This window comes from Cebus imitator, unplaced genomic scaffold (assembly GCF_001604975.1).
Source record: "Cebus imitator isolate Cc_AM_T3 unplaced genomic scaffold, Cebus_imitator-1.0 Scaffold388, whole genome shotgun sequence".
In the NCBI taxonomy this organism is placed as follows: domain Eukaryota; kingdom Metazoa; phylum Chordata; class Mammalia; order Primates; family Cebidae; genus Cebus; species Cebus imitator.
In genome coordinates, this window is record NW_016107703.1 from 1,901,552 (window position 1) to 1,924,090 (window position 22,539).

General features: G+C 47.4%; 1 long non-coding RNA gene across 1 annotated transcript in view; it reads right to left on the reverse strand.

Annotated features, from left to right (window-relative positions):
* Positions 1 to 16,481: 16,481 nt before the first annotated feature.
* Positions 16,482 to 22,539, reverse strand: part of LOC119468172 — a 12,330-nt gene continuing 6,272 nt past the window's right edge. The window contains exons 2-3 of the long non-coding RNA XR_005196810.1: positions 19,428 to 19,461; positions 16,482 to 16,575 (exon numbers count right to left, since the gene is read on the reverse strand). This is a non-coding gene — a long non-coding RNA (uncharacterized LOC119468172). The remainder of the gene's footprint in view (positions 16,576 to 19,427; positions 19,462 to 22,539) is intronic.

Below are 22,539 nucleotides of genomic sequence, written 5' to 3' on the forward strand. Positions count from 1 at the left end.
AATAGACCACTGCAGCCTCAAACTCCTGGGCTCAAATGATTCTCCCACCTCAGCTTTCTGAGTAGATAGGACCACAGCTGTGCACCACACCCTGTGAATTTTTAAAAATTTTTGTAGAAACGGGTTCTCACTATGTGGCTCAGTCTAGTTGAACTCCCAGCCTCAAGTGATCCTTCCCTATTGGCCTCCCAAAGTGCTGGCATTACAGGCTTAACCTGCCATGCCTGGCCTTGAGTACAGAATTTCTTTAAAGGGTGGTGAAAATGTTCTAAGATTGGTGATGGCTTTACACTACAGTGTAAACTTTAAATGGGTAAATTGTGTATGAATGATATCTCAGCAAAGCTGGTTTATTTAAAACAAAAAAGGCTGGGTGAAATGGCTCATGCCTATAATTCAAGCACTTTGGGAGGCCGAGGCGGGTGGATCACCTGAGGTCAGGAGTTTGAGACCAGCCTGGCCAACATGGTGAAACCCTGTCTCTACTAAAAATACAAGAAACTGGTGACTTGAATGAGGGGCAGGGCCTTCTACCTGCTCAGAGAAGCTCTTTATGAGCCCCAGGTATTTCTTGGGTCCTCAAACGAAACTTCCCATGGCCAAGTCATACCTGACAGAGGCCTCCTCCCCTGTTCTGGCCGCCACTCAGAGATGCTGAGTGACAGAAGCTCAGGCTTTGGGTGTTCCTGGCAAAGCCTCACCCCAGGAGCCCCACAGCTCAGGCCCAGTGTGTGGTTCACACGGCCCCACTTCCAGCCTCTTTTTCCCTTGAGAGCGATTTGTCCCTGGGAGATCCTGGATCCCTCATTCAGGTGCAGTGCTGCAGGGCAACACTGCTTCCCAGGGGTGTCCCAGGCCTGCAGGGTCCCAGTGTCATTGGCAGACCTTGCCTGAGCCTTTCCCCAAGCTGCTTCTCCTCCTGTCCCACAGGGAACACGATGTCTTCTTCCCGGGGTACACGTACCTGCAGAGGGCCCAGCCCATTCACTGGAGCCACTGGATTCTGAGGTGAGCTGGGTGTGGTGCAGGGGCCATGCTGGAGGGGAGGACCCAGCTGCCCTGACCCTCCTGCCCCTGGCTTCCCACAGCCACGCCATGACACAGACCTGAGACTCTGAGTGGCTGCTGGAGGTGTGAAAGTGGATCAGTGTCCTGCCCCTGGGGAGGTGGATGAGGCTCCAGTGCCCCCAGGGCCTGGTGGGGTTGGCTGCTGCATAGCCTTTGGGATTCACAGATGAGCTGGGAAGGGTGGACTGGGACAGAAAGTCGGGTTATCTGCTCAGAGGGGGACCTTGCATGCAACCCCAGCTCTTGCTAAGATGGGGACATCCAAGCCAGTGAATGCTTCTGAGCAGGGACAGAGCTCTCCAGTGAGGCTCCTGGCCAGCCCACTCTGCTGCCCTCAGCCTGACATATAGAGACATGGGTCAGGAGACCTGCACACATGGTGACTCAGTGCTTGGGGATAAGTGTTCTGGGGACACTTGGGGATAAGTGGGCACCCAATGCGACTGGGTCAGGGAAGAGGCTGAGCTCCAGGTGGTTGCCCTGGCAACCAGGACTTGGTTCTGTGTGTGGCATTTGTTTGTGTGTGTCTGTCAGGACTGCCCTTATCACCATGGACTTTGTGTGTGTGTGTGTGTGTGTGTGTGTGTGCACGTGCGGCCTGCCTGCGAGGAGCCCTGGTCACCATGAATCCCTATCCTTCCAGTGGAGCCATTTCAGGGAGTCCCCTGGGTATGGATCAAGAGCTGCTCTGAGCAGATGAGATGCCCTGCCCTTCCTCCCTAGGGGGAGTCACCCTCAGCATTCGCCATTACACGAAGACACACCTGAGACCAGAGGACAGGGTCCTGTGGCTCCTGGTGAAACCTTCATTTATTGCCTGTAGGCACTGAGGTCTTCCAGGCCAGGGGTCACCCATGGCAGGGGTGCCTGGTACTGAGAGACTAAGGGCTCCTGCCTCCCTCTTGGGACTGTACAAAAGATCCCTCTCCTCAGCTCCTGTCCTGTCTGCCCTGATCCTCTTTCCACGGTGAGGGGGCTGGGCAACCTGGTTGGGGGAGAGGAGGCCACTCCCTGTGATCTAGCCCAGCCCTGCTTCCTCCCACCCCCCAAGAACTCAACTTTGAGGCCACCACTCTCAATAGCATGGATGCCACCAGTGAGGGTAACTTCATGGGTGAGTCTTGGGGAGCCATTCCCCTGCCCTGTGACTCACTTTTGCTCCCCCCAGCACAGCTTATCTGCATTCTTCTCCTACTCCTGTATGATCAGGCTTGTTGTGATGATTGTACACTAAAGTGTAAATTAAATAAGTAAATTGGGCAGGACACAGTGGCTCACACCTGTAATCCCAGCACTGTCCAACATGGTGAAACCCTGTTTCTACTAAGAGTACAAAATTTAGCTGGTTGTGATGGCAGGCACCTGTAATTCCAGCCTCTTGGGAGGGTGGTGCAGGGGAATCACTTGAACTGAGACTCAGGCTGGGATAGGATGTCTGGTCCTTATTTCTCTAGGCAACTGCAAGCCTTCTGCATTTCTCCAGAGCCCCAATCCCACTCTGATGTGCACACCCACCTGGTGTGAGGGCACTGAGAAACCCTGTGCCCTCTCAGGGCTGTGGCTCTGGCTGCATGCTGGGAGGATGGTGTCCTTGCTCATCTTCCTCAGGGTAGAGGAGTCACAAGAGAAGTGGGTCTTTCTTTTCTTAAAAGTGGTCTCTTGAATAATGCCCCTGTGTATTTTTCTTGATGGACCCCTGTCCCATCAAGGGTGAAGATGGGGACAGATGGAGAGGGTTGTGCAGACTGCTTTGCCACAGTGAGACATGGTGTGTGATGAGAGGGAGAAGAGCCCTCGGGCCCACACGTGGGAGTCAAACTGTGGATGTGTGAACAGTGACTGGTGAATGGCAGAGACCAGCTGGGCTTTCAGGTCTCTGAACCATGGTGGAGTTTGTGGCCTGTGACTGGGAGAGGCATGAGGGGATGGCCCTGTGGTCCCTACACAGCTACTCAGTAAAGACCATTCACTCCAAAGAGCCAGGACCTTAGTGCTGGACCCTGGGCTCACTGGTGGGGGGGACTCAGTAGCTGTGTCCTCTCTGGCCCAGCAGAGTCCCTGAGCAGGGAACTTTGCATGGTCTTGGCAGGTGCTACCTCTCAGGGCTCCCCCAACAGATAAAGCAAACCTTCCACCTCCTGGGTCTGCAGCATGAACCCAGCCCCAGCCACAGGTCTCAGGGAGGGCTGGGCAGTCCCAGATGGAAACACATCTGCAGAAGCAACCCCTCCTCTGGAGAGGGTGGAAGCAAAGGAGGCCTGGGCATTCCAGCCCCATGGCGGGGTCAAGGGCTGAGTCCACCAGGGCCTGGGCTGCTCTCCTCATGCTCCTCTCTCACTGCACAGGTCAGGGCAGGCCTTGGAGAACAGGTTTCAGTTCCCAGCTTGTGTCAGCTCCCCCATCTCAGACCCTGTGAGAGTTACACCAATGGGTGCCCACACTCACCCTGTCTGTGCCTGCAGGCTCCCTCTCCTGGTCTGTGCTGACTCATCTGCCCATCTGCACCCTGTGCTGACTCGGCCACTCCCCACCTGTGCATCCCTGGGGTTGTCTCAGGCTCACCGGCACCCTGTGCTGACATGGCTGCTCCCCACCTGTGCTTCCCTGCTCCCCGCCTGGGCATCTGCTCACCTGCACACTGAGCAGTGGCTTCCATGTTGGTGACTATATAACATGCTGGGACACATCCCTGGTTTCTCCTGAGATATGACCCAGACTCAGGCAAGTACCAGGGCTCTGGACTGAATTTGATTTTTACTATGCCACTGCTCTTGGCAGTGGAAACCTCTGGGCCCAGAGACCTTGGCTGTGAGCGTCTTTCCACTAAGAAGCTTCTGTGGAACCCCTGAGGAGCCACCTGCCTCTTAGCAAGACATGCCCACGAGCAGGAGAGAGACAAGCAAACAGGTGGTGCCTTATCGCAAGGCAGCCTAGGGCATCCCAGGAAGGCACAGATAGATGAGACAATACAGCCCAATGTCCAGCTCCCTAGGATCTGGACTAAACTAGCAGGAGTGAAAACTTTTCTGTGCCTGGAAATTCTGGTCAGTACAGCCACATCCATCAGCGCATGCACTTCAGCATCTGATTCCACACAGGGAACCTGTTGTCTTCAGTGATACATCCAGGGCTGACACATCAGCACTCACCCTGCACATGGACACACTCTTCTCTCTCCCAGCCAGACTACATGTAGGGGGACACGGCCACTAACCACCCTCACTGCTAACATCCCCCGGACTCACCCTCCTCGTCTCTCCATGGCTGTTGCCTTCCTCAGGCCTCTTGGTCTCTCCTAAGAGCTCTCAGGTCTTAACCCTGCTCCACGTGACCCAGCTCCTGCTGTGGGTTCCCTTCTCCAGGGACTCCTCTCTAGGGAGGATGATCTCCAGACATCAGAGCAGCACACGGCCCTTCATAGCCTGACTCCTCCTCCCAGCCCCATGGCCAGGCTCTCTGCTCCACATCCTTGGCCAATCTTTAATAAGACAGTAAATTCTTGCTTATTTCCTAAAAATGCTGTGTTCCTCCAGCCCAAGAGTATTTGCAAATGGAGGCTGTTGATGCATTTCTTCATTAATTTTCTTTTTTCTGTCTTCTTTCCAAACAATTACTAAACTCTCTTGGAGTTGCCGCAGGCCCTACACAAGGTGAGAACTGAAGTGGTCAGCAGATGGAGGATGGGCAGCGTCACTCACTGAAGGGCATTGTTATGTTTTTGCTCCAGAATTAGTTTCCCTACATCTCCCAGGACAGCACCTCAGCCACACAAACCATTTGGCTCAGGCCCCTGAAGTCCCTTGCATGAGCCCTTTTAAAATATAAAAGTAGAGAATCTCTCCTAGTCACTTGCTGAGAGACATCTGGTGATGGCAGGGCACCATAGGCGTGGCTGTGGTGTGGGGAGCAGGAAGGCGGGTCCACAAGGTCCCCACTACCCTGAGCTTCCTGACACCCAAAGTCCCCACAGCTGTGGGTCTTGCACCTGCAGTCCAGACCTGCAGGGAAGACAGTGGATGGTGTCTGGCACTCTGCCGGGCCTGGCACTCTGAGGAGGGGGAATTGTTAACATTTGGCTCATCTGCTCTACATTCCTCCTCCCTACTGAAACCATAAACTGCTCTGAGACAGGACTCACATAGAAGAACCAGCCCAGAGATGGATGTGCATGGAGAGCTGCCTCTGGGTGTGGGGAAGTGCTGAGAGGAATGGAGGCCACTCACACCTGCCTTGGAGGGAACGGCTCCTTGAGGCCACAGGGCATGGTCATTCCTCTCTCCCTCTCTCACCCCCACACACCCCTCTCTCCTCTCTGAGCACACACTGTCCTGGACTCTGCAGTTTCCAGCTTCTCTGTCCCTCCAGAAGTCAGGTCTTAGCCTGTGCTGACCCAGCAGTTCTCAGAGTTGAGCCTCCAGGAGGCAGAATCTCTGCCCACAGAGAACACCAGCAACATCGGGGGTAACTGGGGTCCTGCTGCCAGGACAGCAGGGAAATCCCTCAACATCTGCTCTGCTGGGATGAGCCTGCTTTGAATCCCAGGGCATGTCTAGCTCCAGTCAGCAGCTCAGCCTCCCAGAGCTTCTCTGGGCCCCAGTAAGTGCAGGAGGCTAATGATGACATTGACCCAGGACAGCAGCCTCAGTGCTGATCACACAGTGCTTGAGACCTTGGGAATGGAAGCCCTAAATTCCCCTGTGCTGTCAGGGACAGGCTGTCCCTCACTCCAGCCAGGCTGCACCTCTGCTGAGTTCTTCCACCCCAACGCAGTGTACAAGGCCTGACAGTCCTGAGAATGCCATCCCCTTTTTTCTCCACCTCTCCATGACTCGGCCTTGGGCTGCTTTGATGCAAATAGTGCAGTAGTTCTATTCTATGTTTAAATCAATGTTATTGAGGTAGGCTTCATATGAACTCATATGTGTCTATAATAGGAGCACAGCTTGTGAGAAATGACTAATATATAGAAATGGATGAAGAAATTTGTGTGTGTGTGTGTGTGTGTAGAGAGAGAGGAAAAATCTCTTAACTGCTCCACAATGAACATACAGACTATCCCACCCACCCTGGCCCCAAGCACCAGGAATTTGCTTTCTGTCACTATAGATGAGATTTCTCTTGTGTAGGATTTCATCTGGGTAGAAACATGTAACACATCCTCTGTCATAACGACCTTCTAGCACTCAGCACAACAGCTTTGAAATTCACTTGCATTGTTGTGTGTCTTGTTATGTTGTGCAGGGCTCCATTGGATGGACATATTTTAATCTATTTATCTACTGGCAATCACTTGGGTTGTGTCCAGTTTAATCCATTATGAACAATCCTGCAATGTCCCTTCCTTTAGAAATCATTATGTGGACACACATTTTTGTTTTTCTTGGGTAATTCACTAAGGCTAAAATGTAATACCTTAGGAGAGAGTCTATGTGAACTTTGGGAAAAGTGAGCAAGCATTTGCAAAGCGGCTTCATTCCTGGCAGCAGGTCTCAGAGGTGTGCTTGTCCATGACCCATCAAGAGTTCTTCATGCCCAATTCCCTCTGGGCCATCATTGTGTTTGTGTAATGAGATAGCATGATGACTTAATTTTCCATATCAGACCCACAATGATTAATACATGTTATATGCTTAGTGGGCATCTGCACAGATTCTCTGGCCAAGGGGTCATGCAGCTCCCTTCACACATCTCCCTGAGCAGTCTCTCATTGTTTCACCAGTGTTGCTGCTGCTCTTCTTCCTGTGTCCTACATGCTGGCCTGTGTGGTGCTCACTGGAAAAGGAAAGGCCTGCAGGAGCAAGGGCAGCACCCTATGCCACTGGGACCACAGCGGACACCTTGAGCCTGGCTCTGCAGACCAAGGATAGTGGGAAGGCTGCTCCAGGCCTAGGTAACATGAGCCCACAGCAGCTTATATGCAGCAGCTTGGTAATGGAGACTCTCTCAGGAGTCCCCTGGAAAGGAGCTGCTGTGTCTGAGCCCCACCTCTCAGGGCTCTCGTGTGACCACAGGCGCTGGGGGTGGCCCTGCAGGAGCATGTCTAGAACAGCACCATGTTGGGCTGTCTACACTAAGGCTGGGCTCCTCCTGCTCATGGTCCTGGCTGCCTTTGTAGCTTGGGGGAGCTTCTGTGCTGGGGGAGGGCAGGCAACACTGAGCCTTTTTGCCCCATCTCCCCTCCCAACCTTTTGGTCTCACATGTGTTTTCAGGAGCTGCCTCCCAAGCTGTGGTGACTCAGGAAGCATCACTGTCCACAGCAACTGGAGGGCTGCTCACTCCCCTGTGGCTGCAGTACTGGGGCTGTCATCACCAGCACTCTGCCCTCTGCATCCAACAGAAGCCCAGTTGAATCTATTAGCCCAGGGACTCATAGGTGACACCAGCAACTAGGGCCCAGGGGCTGGCACAGTGAGCCTCTTCACATGACACAGATGGCCAGTGCAGGGTGCTATAGTAAAGTCCTGTAAATTAGGCGGCGCATGTGCAACAGAAATTTACTTCTCACTGTTCTGGAAGCTGGTAAGTCCAACATAGAGGCACTGGGGAGGCGATGCCTGGGGAAGGCCTGCTTCCTCCTTTGTGGGTGGCTTTCTGCTGCATCCTTGCAGGGCAAGGGTGGGAGAAGCTATGGGAGGCTCTTTTGTTAGGCCTCAGCCCTTATGACCTTATCACTGCATAGAGGCTATGCTTCCTGAGGCCATCACACTGGGGGTTGGATATCCACACATGGCTTTGTGGACACACATTCAGTGTCCAGCTGGGGCAGCTTGAATGGCAGTGGAGGAGGAAGAACGTGAGCCTCAGTTACCACTGGAGACCAGCAGGGCCTACGGCTCCTTCCACTGATGACCTCTTGACATTTTTTTTTTCTGGGAAAAAAAGGCAAACATTCCTGGAGAAACTACTCCTTGAAATGAGTGTGTGTAAACAGTGCAAGGGGTGGACATTAGCGAAGTTGGTGGTGTTCATCACAATGCCTCTTCAGGGCCGATTGTGATTTTCTAAATGCCTGAATATTACTGGTCAACCATTGTCATTGGAGATGCCATATGGGTCTTGCAGCTGGATAAGGGGTCACTCACAATTGCACTTCCAGGGACCGCCTACACTCCAAGACTGAGTTGTGTGCAGTGATGAAGCCCTAGCCCCTCACCCAGTTGAGGACTTGGAGGGACCATCCCAGCACCAGAGGTTATCATAGAAGGGACTGAGTTTGCTATAACTGCTCTACATTGAGGCCGATTCTTGAAGTTCCACAATCACAGAAGTGTCGTTAAACCAGGAGTAAGGAGAGGAAACAGAAACACCAAGTTGCTGCTATAAGATCTAGGAGTGCAGTGCAGACAGGAGAGGTCCACTTCCAACCCTCACCTGACACACTCGGAGAGCTCGGTTCCAGATTCTAGTGCCTAGGAGAGAGCTGTGCCCATGGATATCCCGAAGTTCAGGCCACCGCCACCCAGACCAATAGCTTTATGCTCAATTCTCAAGAGATGATAACTGACAAAACCCAAGTGTCTGATATTTGGTGGTGGCAGAGGCAGAAAAGATCAGGTCATATGGCAAAGATAATCTTTGAGAAGCAAAGCAAGAGAAGATAATGACAGACATGACACTCAAAGGCCATAGGCATAATCACTTCTTAAACTGTATCATTAGCATTTTACAAATTACACATGTTTCCTTTGTTTTTCTGATTTCATCCCCCTAATTCTTCCTCATCTCTGAAGCAGCAGACCTGGCTGGGCTGCCCCTGGGAAGCCTCTTTTGGAATTCACTTGGAGTGGCTGGCAAAATATTAGGGAAATATTAGGGAAAGTTACAGATTAGTCTCAAACCTTTTGGAAGGCTGAACGGTTTTATTGGGACAGGCTGAACACAGCTGGTCCATTATGTTAGGGAAAAGATAGAGACGATGAGAGGTTTTCCAAGTTAAGTGTGTTTATCCCACATCCTTTTGTCGCTAGTATTTTTCCTCATGTAAACTTTGTGCTGGATGACCCTCTCAGGGAGAGGTGAAAGGGGAATTACCCATTAATGGTGTTTACTCTGGGCCCTGGAACCAAAAGCTTTTCTAGTGATAAAACCACTCTTTTCACCATGTTAATTATCCACAAGCATATTGACTTAGAACCCCTGTTATGAAATTCATACTGAATAAATGTGAGGATGGACAGGGGTCTGGTCGATTGGCTGCAGTCACCCTCTGCAAGCAGCCAATGACTATCCCTAGCCTACTTGAATCACTGAAGCAGGTGTGAGAGTGCATTTATTCACCCATCATTGAGTCAGGGACCGCAGGACAGACCTCTGCTGGTGGTGGTTGACATCTCAAGCCTCTTCTGTGGTGCCCTCTCTCCAGTGTGTGCATCTGCCTGGAGTATCTTCATTGTCACTGCTGGAATCATGTCTCCTGTGGCCAATCAACCTCTGGAGACACAAACACCAAGAAAGGTGTTACCCAGAGGAGCTTACCCATCCTGCCTGCTGCAGGGGAGGCCACACTGGCTCCCACAGGAACTCCCTGCTCTATCTTCTGTGTCTCAGAACTTATCTGGGCTCTCTGGCATCAGAGGCCTTCATCAAGTAACTGCTCACATTTGCAAACTTTCACATTAAGAGAGGACCCCCTTTCAACATGCCACTCCCCTGTCCTCTAGATCATTACAGCTCTCACTGCCAGCCTTATCAACGTGGGGCTCCAACCACTATTTGCAGGCTTCAGGTCAGTGATCCAACAACCAGATCCTTTGCCAGGTTAGAGCAGCTGCTGCAGATGGGAATGTTCTCTATGCATTGTGTGCAGGGCTACTGAGTGCTGGAAACATGCCCAGTGTGATGAGGGACTAGATACTATATTTTTAAAAAAACTAATTAAAATAGACACCCCAGCTAATGACTGCCACCCTGGAGAGCATAACATTGGGGATCCAGAGATGTGGGAGACATTATCCCACCTCCCCTGGTTTTTTCTTGCAGAGTAGCTATCAATGGACAAGTGCTATCTTTCATCTAATAGGTACTTCCTGTGCACAGGCACAAGTACTGGCCAGTTTGTGAGGCCCTGGGGTTGCTAAACAGTGGGTTGTAACCAGGTCCTAGTGGGATTCACAGCTAGGGGCAAGTTGTAAGCAGAGTGAAGAGTATGGCCTTGCAAACCTGTGCTGGAAAATCGGGGAAGCTGCAGCAGAGGTGAAGGGACAACTCACTGTCCCCAGGAGCCCACCCTAATCTCCGCTGGCCCTGGCCACAGCCTGGAGTGTCATGAACTACACACATATGAAGTGTAAAATTTGATAAAATTTATATATATATATATATATATATATATATATACACATATATATATGTATGTGCAATCATGGAGATGCGAGTTTTTCATTTGCAAACTGACAATAGTGGCTGTGCTACTAGAGGGGATATGAATGCAGGGCCCCCTAGACAGCCATACTCAGAGACCAGTGGGTGCATTCACACATAGTGTGCCCATCCTGTTCACCAGCCTCTCACCATCCAAAGGGGAGTACAGCTGCTCCCAGAAACGTGCCCATTACTCTTTATCTGGAAAATCAGCTTCCTTCACCGCTTCCCTGATTCTCACCCCTAATAGGAACCCAGAATCAAGGAGCCTCTTCAACCAAAGCCAAAAGGAAAGCTCCACTTTCCACATCACCTCCACTTCTTCTCAGCAATGGATTCCAGAACATGCACCACGTTTACTCTTGGGATGATCTGTAACTGAAACGGGAAAGATTCCCTTGTTCCCCTCACAGGGCATGTGATGGGGGTGCAGCTCACTTATTCAGTTGGGCAGGTTGTGGGGCTCTGACCCCATGGCAGTGTCTAGAGGTGAATGTTGGCATTTGAAGCACCAGTAGGGGTGTGTTACAGAGTGCTCTTTTAGTTTGCTGTCTACAGGTGGCTCATGTTAACCCGCTCAATTAGACCCTCTACCTTGTCACAAGAACAGACAGCTTTCTCATTCCCAGTGTTTCTTACCTTGGTGTATGGAAAGAATCAGATCACACGTTGACTTGGAGTATGAGTGCAAGGTTTTATTGAGTGGGAGTAGCTCTCAGCAGATTGGGGAGCCAGAAGGGAGATGGCTTTCCCCTAGAACTGGGACATTGGTGACACAACTCTTCTCCAGTGGTGGGATTCTTCTTTGACCACTCTGGCCAAACTCCACATCATTCTGCTTCTGCCAGTGGCCTGCCTCATACTGGCACCTGAGAATGGATGATTCTCAATGTCCAGCCACCTCGGTGTTGCTCCACTGATATGCTTCTCTCAAAGTGGTGAGCCAGGATAGCCTCAGGAAATGCAACATTTGGGCATGAAGGCAAGAGTGCTTGTCCTCACCTAGGTCCGGGGGGGTGGAGCCCTACCAGGGACCTCACCCTCCTCTACCCAGCCCTTCCCTTCCCTTCCCCTGTTTTGTATCATTTAAAGTGACCACACTCTTCCCTTCCCAGCACTTCTGTATCATAATTACAGAACAGGTTGCTTTAGAAAAACAGAGGGGAAACTGTAGTTCAGTCAAAGACCTGCAGTGAGTGTGAGGACACCCATAGGACATGCAGGAGCTTTCCCTGGAGGGTGGGTCTTCCAAGTCTATTTTGGCTGGCAATTGGAAAATTCTTAGTCCCAGAAGAAGGAAGTACAGGTGCTGAGGGCAGGCCCTCTCCCAGTTTGTTTATAAGCTGAGGCTGCCATTAGTGACTGACACTGTCTTGCCAGGAAACAGTATGTATCACATGTTATGTATATTACCATGTGGTACACATTTCCACTGAGCAGTTGGCTACAAGGGACCCCTCAGCCAACTGACACCTAACTGTATTAGACTTTCTAATACCCAACTGTATTATAAAGCAATATTCTAAACTGTCTCATGACTGCTTACCTTCCCTCCACTTGACTAAATCTGGGTGAGCAGTTAATGCCCTTTAACTGATAAGGGCACCTGGGCTGGAGTGTCCGTGGCTTGATGAATTCAGTTTATAAAGCTTCCCACCTGACAATATTGATCTGAGCCACTGTCTGTACAGCTGGATTAAGGCCTGGCTGAGGATGGGCAGTGGCTGCACGAGCACAGAGTGGACCTTTCTTCCTGTTCATTTCTTCCAAACCGAAGGTCAGCATCTTCAGACTCCTATTTTATCCTGAGCACTGCGAGGAAAATGCACAGAGTCCCTTATCCTCTTGGAGGGACCCCTCCACAGATACACCCTGGAGACCCCACCCCAGGACTGTCCCTGGGGACCACCCAGGCTCTTCTTCCCTTTGTCACCAAATGTCCATTCCTCTAACCTGATGGCTCTGTCTCTTCTCACCATGTGCCCCAGCAACACCCTAAACAGTAGGGATCCTGTCCTCATCCCACCGCATTTATATCCACATCAAAACCCCAGTCTTTCCTTTATAAAACCAAAATGTGGCACATATACACCATGGAATACTGTGCAGCCATAAAAATGAGTGATTTCATGTTCTTTGCAGGGACATAGATAAAGCTGGAAGCCATCATCCTCAGCAAACTAACACAGGAACCGAAAACCAAACACCACATGTTTTCACTCATAAGTGGGAGTTGAACAATAAGAAAATATGGACACAGGGAGGGGAACATCACACACTGGGGCATGTCAGGGGTAGGGGACAAGGGGAAGGAGAGCATTAGGACAAATAAAGCATGTGAGGCTTAAAACCTAGATGACAGGTTGATAGGTGCAGCAAACCACCATGGCACATGTATACCTGTGTAACTAACCTGCACATGTATCCCAAACTTAAAGTAAAATTAAAAAAACAAACCTCAGAGTCAAGATTCCTAATGTATTGTGTTGGATTTTGGCAACAGTATTCAAAAGATTTTGACTTTTAATTCACCTGTCCTGTCATGTCTTTTACAGGATTTGCTATCATGAGTTTCCCAGTTAAAAGAGAGCAGTATGAGTGTATTCTTGTACATATAAAATTGAAGTTACTTCTATTTAAAATATGAGATAGACTCACAGGGAGACAATAAGGATGGGGTTTGCATGATGGAAAGATATTATTTGCATTAGTTTTTATGTGATGGTTGTTTTAGCTGTGGCACAGTGCACATATATTACATGTGCAGACTGTTGCCTTCTTACAAATGCTGTGTTAACCACCACTCAGATGTAAATCCCCTGACTGTTCCTCTTCAGCTAATTTCCAGGCAGAAACCCCAGGAGATGCCTACTCTGATCATGACCAACATATTTTAAATTTATTTTTAAACATCATATAAATGCAAACCTACAGTATGTACTCTTTTGTTTTTGGTTGAAAATTATATGTGAATATGTGATTTTCACCCATTTTCCGTTGTGATGAAACATTTGTCATGTTGTACTGCTGGGTCAGTATATAACATTGTAGAATGTTGGCACAATTAGTTTACACCCTCCGTGTTTTCTACATTCACTCTGATGTTTTTCATGATGGTTGCTTGAAACAATGCTTCTGTGAAGTCCCCCAAGTGGACACCAATATCCTTGGCTCGTACATGTCTCTTGGACATAGATGGCAGGAGTGGGACTGTAAGGTCACAGGTACTGATAACTGTAGTACATACTAGAAAGCTATTTCTCAAAATGGTTGAAACTAAGTATGTTCCCAGAGTAACATGAAAGTTCAAGTTTCTCCACATCCTCACCACCCTTTGCATTTTTCTCTTTGATAATGTGCCTATTCCAGTGGAGAAACTTGTTTCAATATGCACTCTGCTAATGACTTGGGATCAAATGCATTTTCATGTGCTGAACTTGCTGAGGTTTCTAGGATTTTGACAAATCACATAATCTTATGAGTTCTTGAATGACTATTTAAGGTGCTTTGTTAGAAGAAGGATCCAACAGGCAAAACTGCAGAGGGATATGGAACAATGGAAAGATATTTGCAAGGACAATCCAGATTTCAGAAAACAAAAATAGAAAAGACAGATAAAATGGAAATGTCACTAAAAATGGACAAATATCACAACAAAGCAATCTAGAAAAGACAAAATGTGGATGAATGAAAGTCACATGACTGTGGAGCCCAGCATGTCTGTGTGGGAGGAGCTGCCTGGAAGAACAGAGAGCAAAGCAAAAGGGCTTGGGGGGAGCAGGATGGGAGTGGCAGGAGCTGCCAGAGCCCCCTCAGCAGGAAGCCAGGGAGAGGGTTTGGAGATCAGCCAGCTGGGGTCAGGGGCAGGCAAAACCTATAGGTTCCTGTGGATGCCCTACAATTGTGCACTTACTTCTGAGTGAGGCATGAAACCAGTGAGTGTTGAGCAGATAACTAATGTTGCAATTTTAAAAATAAAAAAATAAATTTCCAGTCAGGCTGTGGAGCTTTGGAATCTCTTACAACTGGGATACTAGCAATGGCAGGATGTCCCTCAGCACATTAAATATGCACCCTCGATGCAGCTAGTCCACTGTGGTTCAGAGATGGAGGGAAATGCATAGGGGGAAGTCTTCTCTGGTAACGCGGTATAGGCAGCAACCTGGCTTCTCAGCACAAGGGTTGATAACTAAAGTGTAGTTTACACAATGCTGACCTGTTGGAAGTAATGGAAATGGTTCATATGCACACATGGATGAAATTAAATGTTTAAGCCTGAGTTTAAATCTCAGAAAAAATAAACCAGATGAGGCCTAAAGAGAAAAAATTATTTACTTAAAAAATGCAAACACATTATGAATTCTTTAAGTATCTCTAGAGATGATTTGGAAGTCAGAGTGGAACCACATTATTTACACTTGAGTTGGTGACTCAGAGATGGGGAAAAACATGATTTCAAATGGCGATAAAGAAAAATATGAAAGAGAGGCCTTTAGGTGGCTGATGGTGAGAATGTTAATAGTGTGAGTAAACTCTGTGCTTCTGGGTCCCAGAAAACACCGACAGATAGAAAGTATCACACACACTCTGCTGGCACAGCTGGCAGGCACAAGTGACCTCCCTTAAACCCACACCCCCTTTACTTAGGATTCCCGGCTGCCCTGGCCTCTCTCTGACATCGTGAGCAGCTTTAGAAAGGAGGATCAGGACAGCCAATGTTCTCCATCTAAGATGCCCTGGTGTGTCAGAGAAGCAGGAAGGTTTTGGGTGTGAGGGCAGTGTGGGACAGTGAGGGACACTCCTGAGATGGCCTCTCTCAGCTGGGAAATGACTCAGAGCCTCCATGGGAGTTTGGCCATCAGGGAGCCCACTGAGTAGGTTTGGGTGGCAAAACTTACCTGCTAGGACACACCTTCACCCCACTGGGTCAGCTGTGAGAACTCAGGGTAGAGGGGCCCAGGAACACACAGGTAGCAGTTCTTATTTAAATGCAGTGGCTCTGCTCCTGTGAAGGTTTTGGGAGATGTAAGGCAGCTTCAGAAAGCTCAGGCTCCACAGCAGAGTGTCAGGAAACAGAGTCACATCTGAACCATACCCGGGGCTCCTGTCTTTACCCTCCTCACTCACTGCACAGGGGAGGGGGCACCTTACCTGGGGACAGGGAATCCATGGTTGGCTCTGTTCTACACACCCACCCTTCTCAGCATGCTGATTCTGGCCCACAGTCCCTCCTTTCTGTCCCATTTAGGGTCTGTGGCCCAGGCAGGCCCAGCTCAGCCACCCTCAGCATCTGAAGGTTCTGAACAAGTGCCACAGCTGTCTGCACTGAGGACAGCAGCAACACTGGCAATGTTGACAGCTGGGTCCAATGTGACACATTCTTCACATGTACATGCTGTGACCATTTTCTGTCATTCTGTGCTTCCTAAGTCATTTTCTTAAAGGGGACTTTTGCTATGCCAGATAGTTTCAATATTTATGCAGACCAATACTTTTTTCTCAAGATTAGTATTTTTGTATCCTAAAACAACTATATATATATGTGTGTGTGTGTGTGTGTGTGTATGTGTGTGTGTATACATATATATATATACAGCTATATACATAACTGTATACATATGTGTATGTGCATATATATACAACTATGTATATATACACATACACACATATGTATATAGTTGTGTATATACACATACACACACTTATATGTTCACATAAAAACATTTGAATTATATCTCAAAATTTTGTTACAAAAATGAATGGCTTGATATTCTAGTGCTAAGGGATGGCTTTATTTAAAATATAAATAATTTCCAGTAGATTCCTTTAAAATGTTATATAGCAGGGATTTCCAGATCACCCCCACTCCCACCTTTTTATAATTTTTGACTATTTTTCAGAGTCTTGAATTCAATGAGGTGAAGGTGGAAGAAGGCATCTAGAAAGTCAGTGGGTTACAGGAGAGCTGGTGTGGGGTGAGGCCAGGTGGGGAGAGATGTTCCTTTAAATGTAAGCCTCTGGAACCCACAGAAAGCAAGCGTGAGGTGGGACAATCTTCCTGGAGAGTTACCAGAGAAAGGCTTTAGGCCCAACGCTCCTGTTCACAAACACAGACAGAGGAATCTGCTTTCTTAAAACAACTCTTTCTATATTGACACAAAGAAATAATTAAAACGGGAAAATTATGGTTTAGTCGTTTCATTAAATTATTAACAAATGACTTTTGAAACAAAAACTGTAAAAGTGGAACTCAAATTACTATGTGTTTAATAATCTAGATCTGTGGCTCAGATAGAGATACAGCAAACCAGACATGGATGATGCCCCACCCATGGATCAAGCCCCCAGCCATGAATGATGCTCCCAGCCATGGATGATGCCCCTGGCTGTGGATGATGCCCCCAGTTGTGGATGATGCCTCAGACATAGATGATGCCCCTGGCTGTGGATGAAGCCCCCAGTTGTGGATGATGCCCCAGCCGTGGATGATGGCCCCAGTTGTGGATGATGCCCCAGCTGTGGATGAAGCTCAGATATCTGTATCTGAGCCACAGATCTAGATTATTAAACACATAGTAATTTGAGTTCCACTTTTACAGTTTTTGTTTCAAAAGTTATTTGTTAATAATTTATGAAATAACTAAACCATAATTTTCCCGTTTTAATTATTTATTTGTGTCAATATAGAAAGAGTTGTTTTAAGAAAGTTGTGGATGATGTCCCAGCCAGAGATGATGCCCCAGCCATGGATGAAGTCCCCAGTTGTGGATGAAGTTTCACGTGTAACTAGTTAGTGTGACTCTGCACACATTGTTGCTAAGAAATTGCCATTCGGCACCTGTGGAGAGAAACTTAGCAACATTTAGCAATGTTGCAAAGCTGTAACAGTTTGGCCTACAATCCAACATCTCAGCATCTTTCCTAAAGGAGACTGGCAAAAATATGAAAAGACTCATGCACAAGACCATTGGTTGTGACATTAGAAAATGTAGAGCATACTTCTAAACTTGAATGTCAATAGAAAACATAATGCAGTTAGATAATACTTATTTACATTGGAAACACAGAAAGACTGAAAGTTAATTAAACATACAACATAAGTTAGAAAAAAATAACATCAGAATAAACACAGATAATATAATGGAAGGATAAGAGGTGAGAAATTGATGAAATAGAAAATAAGGACAATATTAGGGAGAAGTAACAAAGCCAACAGTTTTTTTTTTGAGAAATACACAAGTCATTAGTGAGATTTATCAAGAAAAAAGGGCTGGGCATGGTGGCTCACATCTGTAATCCCAGCACTTTGGGAGGCAGAGGTGGGTGGATCACCTGAGGTCGGAAGTTCGATACCAGCCTGACCAACATGGAGAAACCCTATCTCTACTAAAAATACAAAATTAGCTGAACATGGTGGTGCACACCTGTAATCCCAGCTACTCAGGAAGCCGAGGCAGGCGAATCACTTGAATCCAGGAGGTGGAGGTTGCAGTGAGCCAAGATCGCACCATTGCACTCCAGCCTGGGCAACAAGAGTGAAGCTTCACCTCACAAAAAAGAAAAAAGGAAAATCACAAAAATTAACATCAGAAATTAATAGGAAGACATAACTGGAGAGAGAGCAGAGATTGCAAAACAATGAGTGGACATCATGAATACATAACTTGTTTTAAAGCAACATTTTGTTTCACTTGGGCTGGTGGCCATATGCTGCACTAGCTGGCCAACAGTGAGAGGGCTCCTCATGGAGGAGGCTTGGGTTGAGGCTGAGGGTCTTTAACCCCCGTACACAAGAGAGTTGCTACAAGGGGATGGAAACCAGGCTAACAGCCAAGTGCTTCACAGAGTTTCTACCCTGTCCCTCTCCTCACCATTTTCAGCTGGCAGGATTTGAGCATTTTAAAGCTTGGGAAGGTAATATTACAAATCTACTAAAATACATCACTGATCCTTATATGCTTTGGCCAATTGCTGAGAAATTAACTTCAGAACTGAAGTGGCTTCCAGTCCTCTTAGAAGTTGTGAGTTTGGGGCCTACTGGAGGGTGGATGGTGGAAGGAGGGGGAGGATCAGAAAAATAACTGATATTAGGCTTAATATGTGGATGATGAAATAACCTGTACAACAAACCCTCATGACACACATTTACATATGTACCAAACCTGTGCAGCCTGCACATGTACCCCTGAACTTAAAAAATTTTTAAAAAAGGATCTGTGAGCTGACCCAAACACCTGGGGATCTTTGTGCTTTTCACACTGATGACTATGCTTGTCTGTGGGATGTGCCTGTAACTGCCCTGGGTTGTGTGACGACAGAGTCCACTTTATAATGATGGACAGTGTCTGGGACCTATTAGGCTCGGTGCTTTAGGGCTTACACACAAATGCTGGGCTTCCTTTGTGGTGGCAAACAACCCATGACTAAGTGCATGTCACTAGTTGCCAGTGTCAGCACTGGCCCACACTCCTGGGTTCATGTTTTTACTTTTTCATTTAGAAGCTCGGGAGCTGGGGCAACCCCTTGGCCCTTCATGTTCTCCACCTGAGCAGTGAGGAAAATAAGCCAGACCCAGGTATGACTCTGGTGAGGGTGGAGGAGTCACTGTAAAGAGAGAGTAGAATGGGTGTGGATTTTAGATTTTAGAAGTGGACACTGGCAATTGGGCTGTGTAAATGGGAAATCTCTCCTGGGAAAACACACAGCCTCATGTTCACAGAAACACACACATTCACATCACGTGATGCAGCCTCACACAAGACACCACCAATCCGGAAGCACACAAATCAGTACCACCCAAAAGGGAGCACAGCTGCTGCCTAAAAATTTGGCCATGATTTTTTCCTGGGGAATTCAGGTTTTTAAAAAACATTTTCACTATTCTTGCTCCTATCACAATCCCAGAATCAAGGTGGCTCTTTACATTGAAACCAGCAAGGTTGCTACACCGTTCTTGGCATCCAGATTTTTTTCACGACAATAATTCCAGAATACTTACCAGGGTCACACTTCAGAGGGAACACCAGCACTACCTGCAACACAGAAACAAAGCTTTATAAGGGATACATCATGTTGAAGACTGTTTGCACAAGGTTCTCTTTCTCTCAATGAATATTGAAAACCTGGTCAGAAATTTAGTCAACTGCTAAAGTAATCAAAACAGCATGGTACTGGTACCGAAACAGAGATGTAGACCAATGGAACAGAACAGAGATTCATTGGACAGGACAGAATGGGCACCCACAGAGGCCTGGGATAGATTTTGTATCTCTGCAACACAGCAATGAGCACACTTCATGGCATGCTGATGCTTACTGAATGGTACAACTGAGGACTGGGTGATTCTGCTTGTATCTGTTCTTATTCCAAGAGGCTCAACAACATGCTCTATGGACGCATAATCTTTCAAATGCACTCATCTAACCTTTCAGTAGTTTTTCACTCCTTCAACCAAGAGCTTCTCCATCTGAGTTTCTGCAAGATGAATTTCAAACCCATAAAGCAATGGGTAACACCAACCCCATGAAGCTCACATGCCCAGCTGTTGAAGCAAACTTCATTTTACAGCAAGTCTACTTTGCCACTACAGACAGTGTAGCATGTTAGTTTATAGATTAGCTTTTGGTGTCAGAGGTCCAGCTCTTGGTGTGTCTCATGAATAATTTACTTAATTGAGACTCACATTCCTCAACTGTATAATGAATAGAACCAAACTAATTATGCCTCAAAGTGATTGTGATGCTTCAAGAAGGCAACATAGAGAAATGACCATACAGTATCCAAGACTCAAATTTATGTCAGTTATCCTTTTCATTTTAATAACTTAAGCAGCTGCTTATTGAGTACAGTCATATGTGGCATAATGACGCCTTGGTCAATGATTACTTACATGTCTGTGGTGAGACAGGTGTACAAAAACCTACTGGCCTGCATCATTAGATTAAAACAAAATTTTTGGCTAAAAATTTTAAGTAAGATGCTATACAAATGAAAGACTAACCACAGTGATGGAATTTTTAGGGAGAGATACTAAGAGTTCACAAGGATTTGGAGAAATGTCTACTCACATATGCTGCTATAGGAGCATGAATTAGAAAGCTATTTGGCACTATTCATGACAATAAAAGATATGTTTCCTTTAACAATCTCCTTCACAGAAATGAGTGCCATTATTATTCCAAAACAATTGAGAAAAATACTGAAAGCAGCATTACTTGTCACAGCCATAATTATTCAAAAAAAGAAGAATAAAACAATTATTATGTCAATCAACAGTAGAGTGGATAAACTGTAATATGTGACTACAGTGGAATGGTATGCAACAAGGAAATGAAAGAACTATAGTTACACTTAAGAACATGAATGAGGATAGTGATCCAAGATGGCTGATTAGGAGCAGCTCAGGATTGCAGCTCCCAGTGAAAGCACAGAAGGTGAGTGGACACCACATTTCCAGACAGATTTTTATTGCCCACAGACCAGGAGTTTCCGAGGCAGAGGAGTCCCACGGGTCACCAGCATGGCTGGTTTGGCCAGGCAGCTGCTTTGCCAGTGCACCGGGGCAGCGGTTCTCCGTACAAAATACACGGGTCTGGGCACTGTTTTAGCTGGCGATTGGAGCTCCAGCAAGGCAGAGTCGCCCATTCATTTGATTAAAAACAGGACTTAAACAGGGAGCCAGGCCAGAAGATTCCCGGGCAAAAAAACACCGTGAATCTCAGCACCACTCTTTCAGCTGGCACAGTGGGTTGCCACATGGGAAATCACACAGATCCTGGTGTGTTTTCAATGGGCAACTGGAACACCTGGAAGAGAACCAATGGTTCAGCTAAAAAAAAAGGCTCTGAGTCAGGGAGTCAGGTGATAAGGCTTGGCTGGTCCCCCCCAACACACACAAACAGCAATTGGAAACGCTCTGGGTTGAGAGTTTCACAGCAAGCAAGCTGAACATTGGAAGGTCTAGCCCTGTGGGGGAGGGGCATCTGCCATTACCGAGGCACTCCACCACTATGGAGGTAGTCCACTATTGCTGAGGCAGCCTGCCATTGCTGAGGCAACCCGCGATTACAGAGAGAGTCTGTCATTACAGAGGCAGGCCACTATTGCTGAGGCAGTTCTAGCTACACCCGTATAAACAGGACTGCAGGGAAGTTCACACAGCACCAGGGCGGAGCCTACAGCAGCTCAGCAAAGCCGCTGCCGGCAGACAGTGACTAGGCTGCCTCCTCCCTGGGCAGGGCAGCCCTGAAAAAAGGGCTGCAGCACAACGGAAAATCAAATAAAGCCCTAACTCCTTGGGAAAGAGCGCCTGGGGAAAAAAAGGAGGGGTTTATGAGTTCTGCTATAGCAGATTTAAACATATCTGCCCATCAGCTCTAAATGAACAACAGAGCTCACGGCTTAGCATTTGAGCTCCTATAAAGGACAGACTGTCTCCTCAAGCAGCTCCCTGACCAGCGTATATCCAAAGAATCACCTCATAAAAGAGAGCCCAGACTGACATTTGGCAGGTATCGATCTGGGACAAAGATAGCAGAAGAAACTGGCAGCAACCCTTACTGTCCTGCAGCTGCTGCAGGTGATCCCCAGGCAAGCAGGGCCTGGAGTGGACCTCAGCAGTCCTACAGCAGAGGGTCCAGACTGTTACAAAAAAAAACTAAGAAACTGAAAAAAATGACTTTATCATCAAAAAACTGGACGTCCACTCAGAGACCCAATCTGAAAGTCAAAAATTGCAAAGATGACAGGTGGATAAATCCACAAAGATGGGAAGAAACCAGAGCAAAAAGGATGAAAACATCCGAAACCAGAATTCCTCTCCTCCTACAAGGAATCACAGCTCCTTACCAGCAAGGGAACAAGGCTGGATGGAGAATGAGTGTGATGAATTGACAGAATCAGGCTTCAGAAGGTGAGTAATTAGAAAATTCTGTGAGCTAAAAGAACATGCTGTAACCCAATGCAAGGAAACTAAGAACCTTGAAAAAAAAATTGATGAAAGGCTAACGAGAATAGACAACTTAGAGAGGAATATCAATGAATTGATGGAGCTGAAAAACAAAACATGAGAGCTTTGGGAAGGATGTATAAGTTACAAAAGCCAAATTGAC